Source organism: Corvus hawaiiensis, chromosome 8 (assembly GCF_020740725.1).
Source record: "Corvus hawaiiensis isolate bCorHaw1 chromosome 8, bCorHaw1.pri.cur, whole genome shotgun sequence".
Classification (NCBI taxonomy): Eukaryota; Metazoa; Chordata; class Aves; order Passeriformes; family Corvidae; genus Corvus; species Corvus hawaiiensis.
Window position 1 is genome coordinate 26163703 of NC_063220.1, and position 12959 is coordinate 26176661.

General features: G+C 38.4%; 1 protein-coding gene across 2 annotated transcripts in view; it reads right to left on the minus strand.

Moving 5' to 3' along the window:
- RASGEF1A (RasGEF domain family member 1A) overlaps positions 1 to 12959 on the minus strand; it is a 156430-nt gene that overhangs the window by 53941 nt on the left and 89530 nt on the right. The window lies entirely within an intron of this gene.

A 12959-nucleotide genomic window follows, 5' to 3' on the forward strand; every position in this document is an offset into this window, starting at 1 on the left:
AAGACTAAAATTTGACATACATATTTTCAGAGAGGGGAAGATTATAAGAAGGAAATAACACAAATTATGGTATACAAAAAAAGGGAAAAGGCAGGATTTTAAACACTAGGTGCCAAGAGAAAGGCAATAGGAAGAGTTGGAAAGGTTAAATCCCCCCCCAACTCAAATCCACCAGTAACAGCAGTTTTTTAATAGTCATTAAGAAGTTATTTCTAGTAAAATACCAATATTTATATTGCTAAATTGACAACTCATTAAACTGTTTCACAAAAACCTTGGAATTGAGAATTTTATTCCTTAGTGCAGTTTTGATCATATAAGAATAAGAAATCTTTTTTTTTTTTTCCTTCTTGAGAAGTACTATCACAGCATAAAGAAAAGTGACAGCACAATCATATCTCATCAGGATGATGGAGACGTCCTTAACTATATGTGTTTAAATGTGACATAAAAATAAAGAATATGGAGAAACTGGCAGCTGCTCTGTTGACACCTAAGGTAAAACGGATTGAAGACAATCCAGGTTTGAGCTGTTCAAAGACACACTGTAGTTATTGTAAACACAGAGATTATTCACCACAGAACAACTCGAAAACCATCTTGTAGGTTTTTAGTGGGACTTGCATTATTTTCCCCCTTTTTTTCTTTTTCTTTTGAATTTTCAGGAAATTCACTGTTGCTGCATTACTAAGCTGAATGTTATGTTGTGATTAGTACTGCTGATTTGGGTCAGTTTGTAGTTTCAAGGCCCTTTTTTTGCTGAATGTGGAATTAAACCAGAGCTGTGAGCATCCTGGCTGGCACCAGCCACAGAGGGCTGTTACAGCTGAAGTGCTTTGACTTCAGCCATGGCACTAACCTGAGCTGTTCTTCTCTGAGACATCTACCTTTCTTACCATTGAGACCTCTACCTTTTACAAATTTTAATTACTTGCTGGGATTAAGTATGGGAGGAACTTAACAGACAAGTGGAATAAGCACACAAAACTCATTTCCCTTGAAAATCTGACTAAAAATTAACAGTTATTTGCCCAAAAGCATAGTATGTGACTGAATGTGTAAATATTTACCCCAAGTAGGGTAAGTGTCAGTTATGAGAGTGAGAGTAGCTTTACAGCCATTAAGGACTAATCTTCATATACTTGTACCTTCAACTCTGAATTATCCTGAGTGTTTCGGTGTTATCAACGAATTTTGTTTTCAGTACTTGATCAGCTCTTAGCTTAAACCAACTTTTAAATAACTTTTAGGGTCCTTGTATTCTTAATTAAACTCTAAGTTAATTCAAAATGAATGTTTTCAAAGAAAAATCTTATTTCTTTGATTTTCATTATCAAAACAGAAGGAAAGATAGGAAGTAAGCAAGAAATACAGAAAACGCATTTTTGAGTTGGATTTTTCTGTTACTTTCATATGATGCAAGATTTTTACATGCTAATAATATCAGTGAAGAAATGCTGCCTCTCATTTCATGCTGGAACTGAAGTGAAAATGTTGGGGTTTTTCTAGTTTTTTGTTTGTTTGTAGTTTGTTGGACACAGTAAATGTATTCCTGATTAGGGAGAGCTTCTCCCATAGCTATGAGGATGAACATGGCTTCTCTATAAATATTAAGAAATCTTCTGGCAGGCCTTCCAAGCTCTGCTGCAGGTGTCACCAGAACCTAAAGCAGCAAGAGCATACAGTTGTACTTAGTTTTGGCTATCAGTAAACATGGTTACCAGGAGGCCAGCTATGCTTATGAAGCTTCCACTTAAAGACTTTTTTTCGGTAAAGCCTGGCATGCTTTAAATACCAAAAGTATTCCAAGGCAAAGTTCATCTTGACTTCCAACACTAGCAAGATGTGCTTTTAGTTGCTGCGTTGTGTTAGGCACAGGTGTGGATGTGATCAGCACTTACTCTCTTTTCTTGTTCAGTTTCTTGCGTGTACCACACTTGACTTTGGGGAAAGGAGGATGTGCCCATACAGGGTTAAAGGCAGGCTGTGACTTCAAAACACTGCAGACAGGCAACTTCCCTTTTTTTGTAAAGAGAGCAGCTTCCTGCTAGCACTGATGCTGCAGTATGTCTGTAGAGTGGAAACCCCCGCCCCTCTCAGAATGTTATGTAGTGGAACCTACAGCAAGTGTAAAAACATAATGGTATGTTTATTTTTGGAGAAGTGGGAAACTACTGTGGGAGTAAGAAAAGTTCTCATGGGGTTTTTTCATCATTCACCCCGTTACAATGATTTGGAGGAGAAGAGAAAAAGCTAATAAAATCCCATAGAAATCAGAGAATTTTGGAGGATAGTAGTGCAAAACTTGATGTTAGAGGATATAGTACTTATGTGTCTTCTGCATCTTCCTTGTAGAGATATTATGATGTCCCAATATATTTTTTCACTGTTTAAGAGCTGTTTATTGGTGAACTCGAGTGGTTTTATTTTTTCCTAAAAACCCCATTTATGCTGCAAGCCTCAAGTTAGAAAGCACTATGCTTCCCTAGAAAGCTGTAAGAGTGCTGTTGAACGAAAGATGGGTCTTATGTGGTTAGATTGTAATTCATGCCTCTAATTGTGAGCACAGCCATAGACTTCCTTTGCCATTAGAAGTCACCGACTTTGGAAGGAGTCACTTTTTTCGCCTCCATTTTTGATATGTAAAGATTGGCTCCACATGTTTAGCAGCAGAGTCCAGTTCTGAATGTTACTACTGCAGTTTAGTTTTGCTGTGCATTATCTCTAAGCTCTGGCAAGGCTGCTGCAACATATGAATATGGATTTCTTTTATTTTTTTTTTTTGTATCTGCATAGTGGCTATATTTTGACTTGCACTTCATTATAATGTTAAAAGTTATCTTGGTGTGTCCTCTTGGTTGGCATTGGTTTGTTACTATCATTTGTCAGTGCCATTGATTCTGACCTGGAACAGGGAACTGTTGCTGGATTTTAGTTATTTTTCACCTAAAGGGAGCAGATGCTTGTCAGGAGAAAGAAAGCACCAAGTGGAGTGGTCTGATACAAGATGGGCAGTAATCTGGCCTTGGAAAGGTGGTTATTAATACTATTACTCTAGAAGGGGATTTGCAAGGATTCTAGGAACTAAGCATTATTTCATGTTAAAACTTTTATTTTTAATATGAACTTGGAATAGTTAAAACAAAAGTGAAAAATAGTCATGGGTTTTGAATATGCGGGAAATTTTATGGTTTTTTTAATTTAAAATCATTTAGCAAGCAGTGAAATTTTGGAGGAAATAGTTCTTGGGTGAATAAAACTGTGTTCCCTTTCAGTTTTATTTTAAGTAGGAAAGAGGAAGAAAGACACCAAGAATATAATTTCATGTCTGATTTGTGGCTTTCTGAAGATTGTCTTTGATTGCCTAATACAACTTGTTGCTGGTGAGAAAGAGAAACTCTGCTTGAAATTATCTTCCCTATTTGAAGAAAAGCCTCTTTTTTTTTTTCCCCCCTGACAATGACAATAGGATAGAAGACAGATTTGATTATGTTTGCCAGTTAAACTTTGAACATATGACAAATGTGGAAATATGTCAGGAAAACATATATGTTATGAATGATTCTATCTTAATTTTCTCCTTTAAAATGGAGATCAATTTCCTTTTGGCTATCCCTGGTACTATGATCACAGGTTAATGTCCAGCAGAGGAAGTGAAAATTGGTAAATCCTCACGAGTGTGTAAGAGCACATCTTCCCTGGGGTGCAGGTCCCCCAGCTGTGCTGCTTTGAGACCTGCCCACGTGTGGTGCAGGTCAATGCTGCCAGGAGCAGTCCCTGAGTTATGGAAGTGGTAGAGGGGCTTTACACCACGGAGTGGGACTTGGGTTGTGGAGCTAATTGCAACATTTAGACCCTTTAAAAATGGACAAAACATACTGGGCAAAGCTCACTTCCATGGTTAATTTATATGCATGTAGAAGATGGAGTGGCCCTGCTTTTTTGGATGGGGCTTTGGAAAGCAACCCTGACATGTTGTATTTTAAACTCAGGTTTTATCTATTGTTTGTTTCATGCAAAAAGCTGCTCTTACACTTCAAGCACTTGTTCCTCCCTGTGACACCTGTGCAATTGTGTACTCAATTTTTAAAAAGCATGGAGAGACACAGAAATAAAATGTTTTCTTCCATAGTGGTTTCCCTGTGCCCTCTTTTCTTTTGTTATTAAGCAGGCACTGTGGATTAAGTGATTTCCATTGCTTTTTCTGCAATTTGCTGGAGATGTTCTTGTCATACTGATCTAGATGGTATTAAATGTCTTTTATTATGTTATGCTTTTCAATGCGTCTCAGAAGTACTACATGTAAAATAAAGATGCAGACCTTAGACCACAACCTTCATGATCCTGTCTCTGCCAGGATTCATCAGGCAAGAGCCAAGCATGGCCATTTGTGGAAATTTTTCAGGGTGGAAGCAAATGTTTTGGTCAGCTGAATAGGGAACAGCTGTGTGTTATACATGATAGAGTTTTGCCCATGGTGGTAGCTCTGCAAAGACTACAATCCCCTGTTCTCCAGGTGTCACAGATCACAGCAGAATGGTGGTCCTTCACAAAGAAATGCAATGTTTTGCTACCCATCATAATTATGGAACAGTATGGCATGTGTGCACTCTGACAGTTTAGCTGTCTAACATTACTATAAATCTGATTAAAACAATATAGTCTTGGGAGTGTCTGAAGGCACAAGCTGGGACCAAGTCCATCTGCTGGTTCTGCTGTAGATTCTTTTGTGAGCTGTATTTTTTCTCCCTTGTTTCTGGTTTGATACATGGCTATATTGGCTTTGATTCTTCTTATTTTTCTGAAGCATGGAAGTGGAAGATGAAAAATGTATTTGTCTATTTCTTAACCATCTCCATCCATTACCAATCACCTCCAACCATGAGCACTTTTATTTCAGTAGTGAAAACTGGAAAATGACAACTTGGCAAGGCTTATCCTATGCTTTACTGTTCCATTATGTAGAACTCTTGGTGATGTTGAATAATGAGTTCAAATTACTTGCACTAAGTCTGCTCCTTTTTTTGTTGTCGCTGTTGAAAAGTGTTTCAATTTGCAAGTCAGAAGGGGAATTTCTGGCTGTAGAACTGCTGTACACTTTTCAGGAAATAGGCTGTTTACTGGGGTTTTCCTTGGTTAAGCAGATTACTTGGCATGGACTCAATGTTTGCAAGTTTTAAGCCAGATTTTCCTTGGCCTATCTCCATTCCTGGGCCCTTTATCCACTTTTAATCATCTTTTTAAACATAAATATGTGTGGTCACATCACAAAAGAGCATTGATTTCCTCTAAAGCAAGTGTCATTGCTGGTGAATCCCTTGATACTTGCATTAATGATGAACCATTATTTGTCTCATACTAAAATCTGAAAAGTTGCATAACAGAGAGGTGTTGGTAGCTTTATGATGTTTTGGGGGCCCTGTTTTGCTTTATTTTTATTCAGGTGGTTCCCTGTAGCTTGACTGTTCAGTGAAAGCTCAGTGTATGAGTTGGTGCTTTCAGCTATCCTCTGTGGCCACAGCCTTGTCTTTTCTGGTGTCCCTTAGCGTGTGTCCCAGAATAGAATGAGGATCCTCCAAGGAGCGTGATGCCTCAGGCAGCCACCTCATGTGACCAAAGCAGAAGCTGTGGAAAAAACAACTATCCCTAATTCTGGAAGGAAATACCCAGTAACTCAAGTAAAAAAAAAATCCAGGTTGGAAAGCACCAGAAATTTCCCACATAAGTCTTCAGCATTTTTCTTGTTTACAGACAACTCAAAACTCTTTGACCTCAAAATGGTTTATACAGTCACTATATGAAAATTGTTATAAAAGGTGTTTGAAAGTGATAGTGTGGAAGAAGGTGAACAGGTTTGAGAAGAAGGCCTTATTCCAAGAAAAAAGACAATATCAAAGAGGATGCCAGAATACTTCTGGAAAGAAAAGGGGCTGGTGTTGCAGCCAGGATGTGTTTCATTGGTTTGAAGTGAAAAGGAAGCAAAGAAAGACTTGAATTTTGCACACATTATGCAGCCATAAAAAGCCAGACGTACATTAAGAGTTTGAAATTCTCTGCTAATAAAATATTGCTTTTATGGTAATGCAGGCTACAAAATAAGAGTGGGCACTTCAGGATCTGGGCTGAGGGCCAGCAGACACTGAACTCTGCTTCTAGCATGAATCACGATGTTTGTCTCAGCGACACATTGTTTTCCTGGTAGATACAAAAGGCTACTCTATGGAAGATTGACTTGAAAGAATAAGTAAAGGTTGCTGCGAGAAATGAGATTGGGGGGGGGAAAAAAAGCACCACAACTTGGTTGCCATTCCACACACTCTAAAGAAAGCCTCAGGCAGTGGATTCCTACCTTGTGGCTGTGTGCCATTTACAGGAGAGAGCACAATTCTCATATGTCAGGATAAGGTGGCATAAGAAAGTGCAAGGCATGTGGTATCAAAATACTAAGGGGTTGGTTTTTTTTGTTTTTTTTTTTTTGGTCATATCCTTCCTTTTTTGAGAATTTGTTTGAGCATATTTTACCTGTGTATGCTTTGGCATTTCTTTGTCACATAATTCAGGTAGAACCATTCCCTGACTCTTACAGTTTGTTTCTGGATGAAGTTTTCTTTGCTAAGCATCTCCTTCCTTGGCTTGTTTTAGTCTCCCACGCTGCATTGTGGGGCTTTTATCTATTTTTTTTATTCCAAACAGTGAGTATATTAGGCTGTGCTCTATTGATTTGGTCGCAAAATATCACACAACGTGAAAAACTAGAGGGAATTAGAAATTCCATGTTGCACCATCTTACACCCCAGATTAGTCTGGATAAAAGCATGGGAAAAGTATTGGAAACTAATGCTGTGCTGAGTACAGCCTGCAGCTTATGAGAACTGTCACATGGTGTGGCATCATTGATAAAGTGTTGCTGATTCAAGGTTTTGAAAAGCTACGATTCCTACTCGTTCTTTTGTTTTAATCAACAGCTTGCTTTTAAACTAATTAAATGGAAAAGTTTTTTCCTATTTTGTTCACAATGTTTCAGAATGTAATGGTTACTGTCACAAACTACTATAAACATCTTAGGGATTTTATTGACAAATTGAATGAAATTAGAAAAGTTATCTAAAGAAAAACCAAACCCAACAGTAACCTTTCCTTCAAGTAACTGCATCTCTCTACCCTCCTTTTCTCATAACCAGTGGGTAACAGGGTTGATTATGATTTGGTGCTGAGATTTTCTCACAACAGAAATGCCTTTGCTCCAGTTTACAGTTTGAAGAACCGCCAGTGTATATCTCTGTTTCTTAGAAAAACTCATTAGCACTACACCCTTGCTGTGATGAGAAAAACATGACCAAGAAGGACACCTTTGGTAATTACAGAAATGAGACAGTCATCATCACAAACAGACACAGAAAAAAAGAAAAGAAAAGAAAATCACTATTGCATGCTGAAAATTATTAAGACCTGTGCTTCCAAGTTCCCCCTCTGTTTTAGCAGTTACTTTATGCCATCTGTCACCAGCACCTGCTAGTAGTTCTTTGCATTTAGCTGTTCCCACTGTTCAAGGTAATATCTTGGGTTTTTTCTGTTGGTTAGTTAGGCTTGGGTTGGTTTTTCGTTTGGTTTTGGGGTGGGGTTTTTACCTTTTTTTTTTTTTTTTTTTTCTTTTTTTCTATCTTTGGACCTTTTTTCCCTGTTACTGATGATGTGGGAGGTGCAAGTCAGGCATGATGAGCATGTAGGTACCCAGGAATGGTTTTCCCAAGAGCAGCAACACAAGGAAAGTCTCCCCACGGCATGGCCAGGTGCTGGTGTGCTCACTGCACCCCTGTGTGCTATTTCCATGCATATATGCCCTTCCTGTCCTTCCATCCTTCCGTTTTATAGTTGATCTGAAGGGAATCAGCCTCAATCTGTGTGATGTGGGGAAGTTCAGAGGTGACCAGGCACCTGGTAGGTGACACTGAGCTTGTTTAGCAGAGCATAATATCCACTCTGTCGTACACTCATCTATGCTTCAAGAGTGCATACGTGTGGCATGAGTAAATGCATGCTGAACTGGTCAGCAGTATAGGTGGGAAATAACATTTCTCTCCCATCTGATTATTTTAGGCATTTATTTTCATCAGTCCATGTGTTAGTTCATGGCAGAGGTGTGTGTGTTCTTTACAGCTCAGAATATTCTCAGTTGGACCTGATAACACTGCTTCAAAAACCAACATTGGTGTTTAGCTGAGATCACTAAAAACCTAATCAGTTGATTTTGATGGTCACAACGACCCGGCCACCAGAAATGTATCATCCAACTGATTTATTAATGCATGAGCTGGTGTAGCAAGTATATAATGCAGTTCTGGCTACTGCTGTAGTTCCTCAGGCCTAAAGCATATCTAAATGCCAATTTTCATAACAATAAACTTCAGAGTCACCATTAGTCACATTTTATTTTAACTTTCAGGTTCAAGATAGTGACAATATATGAGATTCTCAACTGAATTGATTCTTTATTCCGTTCAAATCCTTACACCAGCTGAAAATGAGGCTCAGTGCCATACAAGTGATGTAGGTCCAGTCTGAGAGCACGTGAAGAATTCTGCTCTGCTGTTGAGGCTACAGAGGCACAGATGGTGCAGGCCAAGTGCCACCTCATTCTAAAGCTTCTGCTTTACACATTGCAGGTGGCAGCTGCCAACACCTAACTGGCTAAGAGACACTTGGCCCTGCTCACACAGATTTAGGCTGCTCTTACCCCACTCTTCAGTCATATCATCAGAGACTTTATCAATTCTTTCATTTGCAGGCATTCCCTTTTGTTCCAATGTGCTAAAACAAAGGCTTTGTGTAAGTGTTTTGTTCCTGAAATCAATGCTTACCTTTTGTGAGGCATCTTTTGTCTCAGGCCTCTAAAGCATGCTACAAACAGTAACAAATTCATCTTTCCTGGGGGAACTGGAATTTATTTGATTATTTTTGAGTAGTTAGGTTTGTTGGCTAGGGGATGTTGAATTGCTTAAAATAAAGTACTCAAAAATAGTACTTTTCCTTCATAGATAAGGCATGATTTAGAAAACCTAAGGAGTGCCACTAACTTCATTTTTCAAAGAAAGGAATGGGTTCTCTGTTCAGTGATTTTTGTCTGATGCTGTTCTGAGTTAATGGCAAAGCCAGGCAAACCATCCAGCCCTCACGGCATCCAGTGCTGTGACCCACTCAGCTCATTCATTGGTAAAAAACCTCCAAAGAAACTCATAGCAATATTGTCTCTCTTTGACCTTTCATCACTCCTTTGTATGTACATAGGGGGAAACTCTTTTTCATGCAGTTTTACAGTAGAGATAATGTATAGCTTGCACATGCAAAGTCATTTCAAGCATCTCTTAGCTTTCACTTAACTGGAAAGAGATGCCACTTAAAATTGTATTGTAAAGCTTATTCATAATTAATCATAGCACTTTGAAAGTGAGTTTTAATTTCTTACAGATAGTTAATGTAGGCACATGATCTCCTGTGGAAAGCCTGATTTAGCTGGCATTTAACAAACCTAACGCAATTCCATCTGCTCAGGTCAGTGCCAGAGCGTCAAAATATTTTAAAATGTTTTTTTATCTGAATCTTCTTAAGTCCTTCATTATAATTATGTGATACTATGCATCTTGGTTGATTTGGAAGGCAGTTATTATTAATTTCATTTTTTCTGCAACTGTAAAAGGAGTTTTACCCCAATTACTGGCTATTAAATCTGTTAAAAGTACTATTCCTTCCTCATCTTTTTAATTTCTCTGATTGTTGTAGCATGTAGGGACACCAGGAGTGATTGCTTTCTAAAGTTCTTTGACTTGATATGCTCCTCTTGAGAAGAATGTTACACAATTTAATTTTAGATTAGGTATAGATTAAGTAGATTTTTCATTTTTTACTTTTGAATTATAGAGAGTGTGTAATTCAGTTGTTATCTTTTGCAAGTCTATGACTTTCTTCTTTTACATCTTTTTTATACAATGAAAGCACTGCTGGAGTTTGGTTTGGCTTGTTGGAAGTATTTCAGACAAAGCATCATAGAAATGGGGCCTGAAAGTGACCTGAGGTATCACTTGAAATCCACCCAAGATAAGGTACACAGTATTCATGGCACATGGCTTTGAAATGGCCCTTGAAAAGTTGTAATAAAAGATTTGTTTGTGCGTGTTGCAAACAAATACAGTCTTTCTCTGCAGGATATTTTCTGGTATTTCTCTTGCTTTTCTCTGGATGCTGCCTGGGTTTTTATCATTTGAAGCTCAAATTTGGGTACTGTATTCCAGCTGAGAGACACTAGCATTAAAAAGAGTGGATTAGTTACCACTACTGCTTGCACATTGTGTTCCTTTCATCTCTTAAAACCGTGTTTTAACAATCACACTGAGTTACGCTCTTGGCTCGTACTGTGATCTGCTGCACCTCCTGCTTACTGAGTTCCTCTCTTTGTGTGACTGGATTTGTTAGCAATTCTCTGGGCTCATCGTGCATCAGGAACCCTTTGAATTTAAGTGCTGTCTTCCCAAGTATGTCTCCTCCTGCTTTAGTAGTGTTCCTAAAATTCTCGTGCGTAATTTATACAATATTTGATGATGTTAAACTACTGAATAGACTGGGCAGAATATGGTGTAGGCACCATATGATGCCACTGGAGACAGCTGGCTGACTGACACAGGAGCAGGTCACTGATAACTGTGGCTCCATCATGATTCTTCAGCTGACTGTGGTCCTTATGCTGTTTCCCTGTGGGGGAAGCTGATGTAGAGTCCATTTGGGAATGCCCTCTGTGACAAACCAAATGGCTTGAGGATACTTTAGATGTGTCACTCCTGCTGTATCCTCGTTTCTAGGCCAGTTATCCCACCTAAGAAGGGAGTTAGACTGCTTTGACATGATCTGTCCTTAGCAAGCTTGTGTTGGCTATTTCTGATTGCTTTATTGTGCTCTAAGAATTTATAAATAAATAGTTTCCCTTCTCTGTCTTCCTGAGCATTGCAGTTGGCATCTTTGGATGTAACACAGTGAACCCCTCCTGCTTCTACCAAGGAAAATGCTCTGCTTATTTTTCTCCAGTAATCTAGGATCTCCCCTTCTATGCTCTTTGCCGTTTGTAAAACGGAGTCTTATGGAATTGGCAAAAATAGAATATTGGAAAACCAGTTGCATACCTATTCTCATGAGCTTTTCATCTGAATACTGCAGCTATTAGAGGATTAATTAGCTGAACAAGCATCAAATATTTACAGCTAACTGAATTTCGGATTTACATCATGGACAATACTATGATCCTAAATTTGGTGTGATTTTTGCACACAAACTCCAACAATAAGAAATCCTGGGAACAAAACAGTTGGTTTCCAGGACAGCTCCTGCTGGTTTTGCCCCAACATACTGACTCCCATGCTGAGCTGCCCTGCTCCAAATATGCCCTTCAGCTTGTTCACTGGCTCCTGGAAGAAGCATGTCTGATGTTTACCTGAACAGCCATTGCCCAAATAAGTTCAAGTGTGTTTGAAAAAAGTGGCTAACAACAAAAACTGATGCTGATGTACTTGCATTTCTAAGACCTAAAGATCTGTGAAAAGTACAGTCATAATGTCAAAATCCAGAGGTTTAATCATTTTCATATTTGCATTTTCCGTGCAAAGCCCGCATTTTTGTGTTCTCTTCTTTTTCAAGTCCTTATTTATAAAAAATGCATGTAGCCACTTAATATTTGTTGTTGTTTTGTTCACATTGAAGAGATTATTCCCAAGATTAGCACTAAAAATGCTTACAAGGAGTTGCAGGAATGTGCTTCCAGGAAATCTGCTGCATGTCCTGGGATTGTTATCACAAATTTAATTGACAGCATTTAAAAGAGTAAAATCTTATGAGTCTTTTTACACCCATCCATGATATCCTGTTTCATGAACTGGTGGGTCCTCTTGTTCCCTCTTGTAATTTCACTGGCATTCTTTAACCCTCAAAAATGCTAGTGTTCATTTATTTTAGGACTACAGATTATGATAAATGACCCTCTGACCCTCTGACTGCATTGGTTAAAGACATTAAGATAAGGTATTTTTTTGGAAGCAAACTGTTTGGGTTATACTTGTAGAAAGAATTAATTTGTGTTATTTAATGTCAACTCTATTTTAGAATTGATTTTTTAGACAGTTGCTATCAGCTTTCTTCCTAGCACCTCACCAACCTGCTATGGAATAGCTTGTCCCAGGTCAAGACAAGTAAAATTTAGCATATAATCTTGTATCTTTAGGGATTCTCTGTCATTGAAGGTGACAAGGCCTCTTATTTCCATAGCTGCATTCAATAAAGCATAGAAGTGAAGCATATCATTCAGAAATATTAGGGAGCTATTCTGAGCTTTTGTCTCTTGGATTTGGGTTTCCTGGATTTGATCTCCTTTTGAAACTGGAAGGGGGATTTCTGTTGATATCAAGGGAAAATCGATCAGATTTTTTGTGAGATGTTGTGGGCTAAAAATCACCTAAATGCTCTCAGCCTAGAAGAAAAGGGGCTGCTGGTGTGCTTTAGTAACAGACAACCTCTGTTCTGCTGATCAGCATTTACCTATGCAAGGCTAATGAACAGAACCAGTAATAACATGTGTGAGGACTTGTGAGCAGAGATTTTATAACATTACTCCAATTTCTGGAGAGCAGAGAATCACAGGGAAACTTACTGGGCCACAAATTTATTTTTCAGTGTTAAGAGAAAAATGTGTATTATTGATCACACTGCTAAGCATGCTAGGAACCAAAAATACCACAAAATGTGTGTTATTCCCCGTTCTGGGAAGGTCTTTCATGAAATGTTCAAGGTAAGGTAGCCTACAGAAACTTGCTGAACTTGCAGAGCTACTACTTAAAATATTGTGTGTAAAGAGAGGAATTCTCTGCTTGGTATTAGAAACAAGCTTTGCCTTTAGAGTGTAAATTCGTATTCTCTGACCTTTT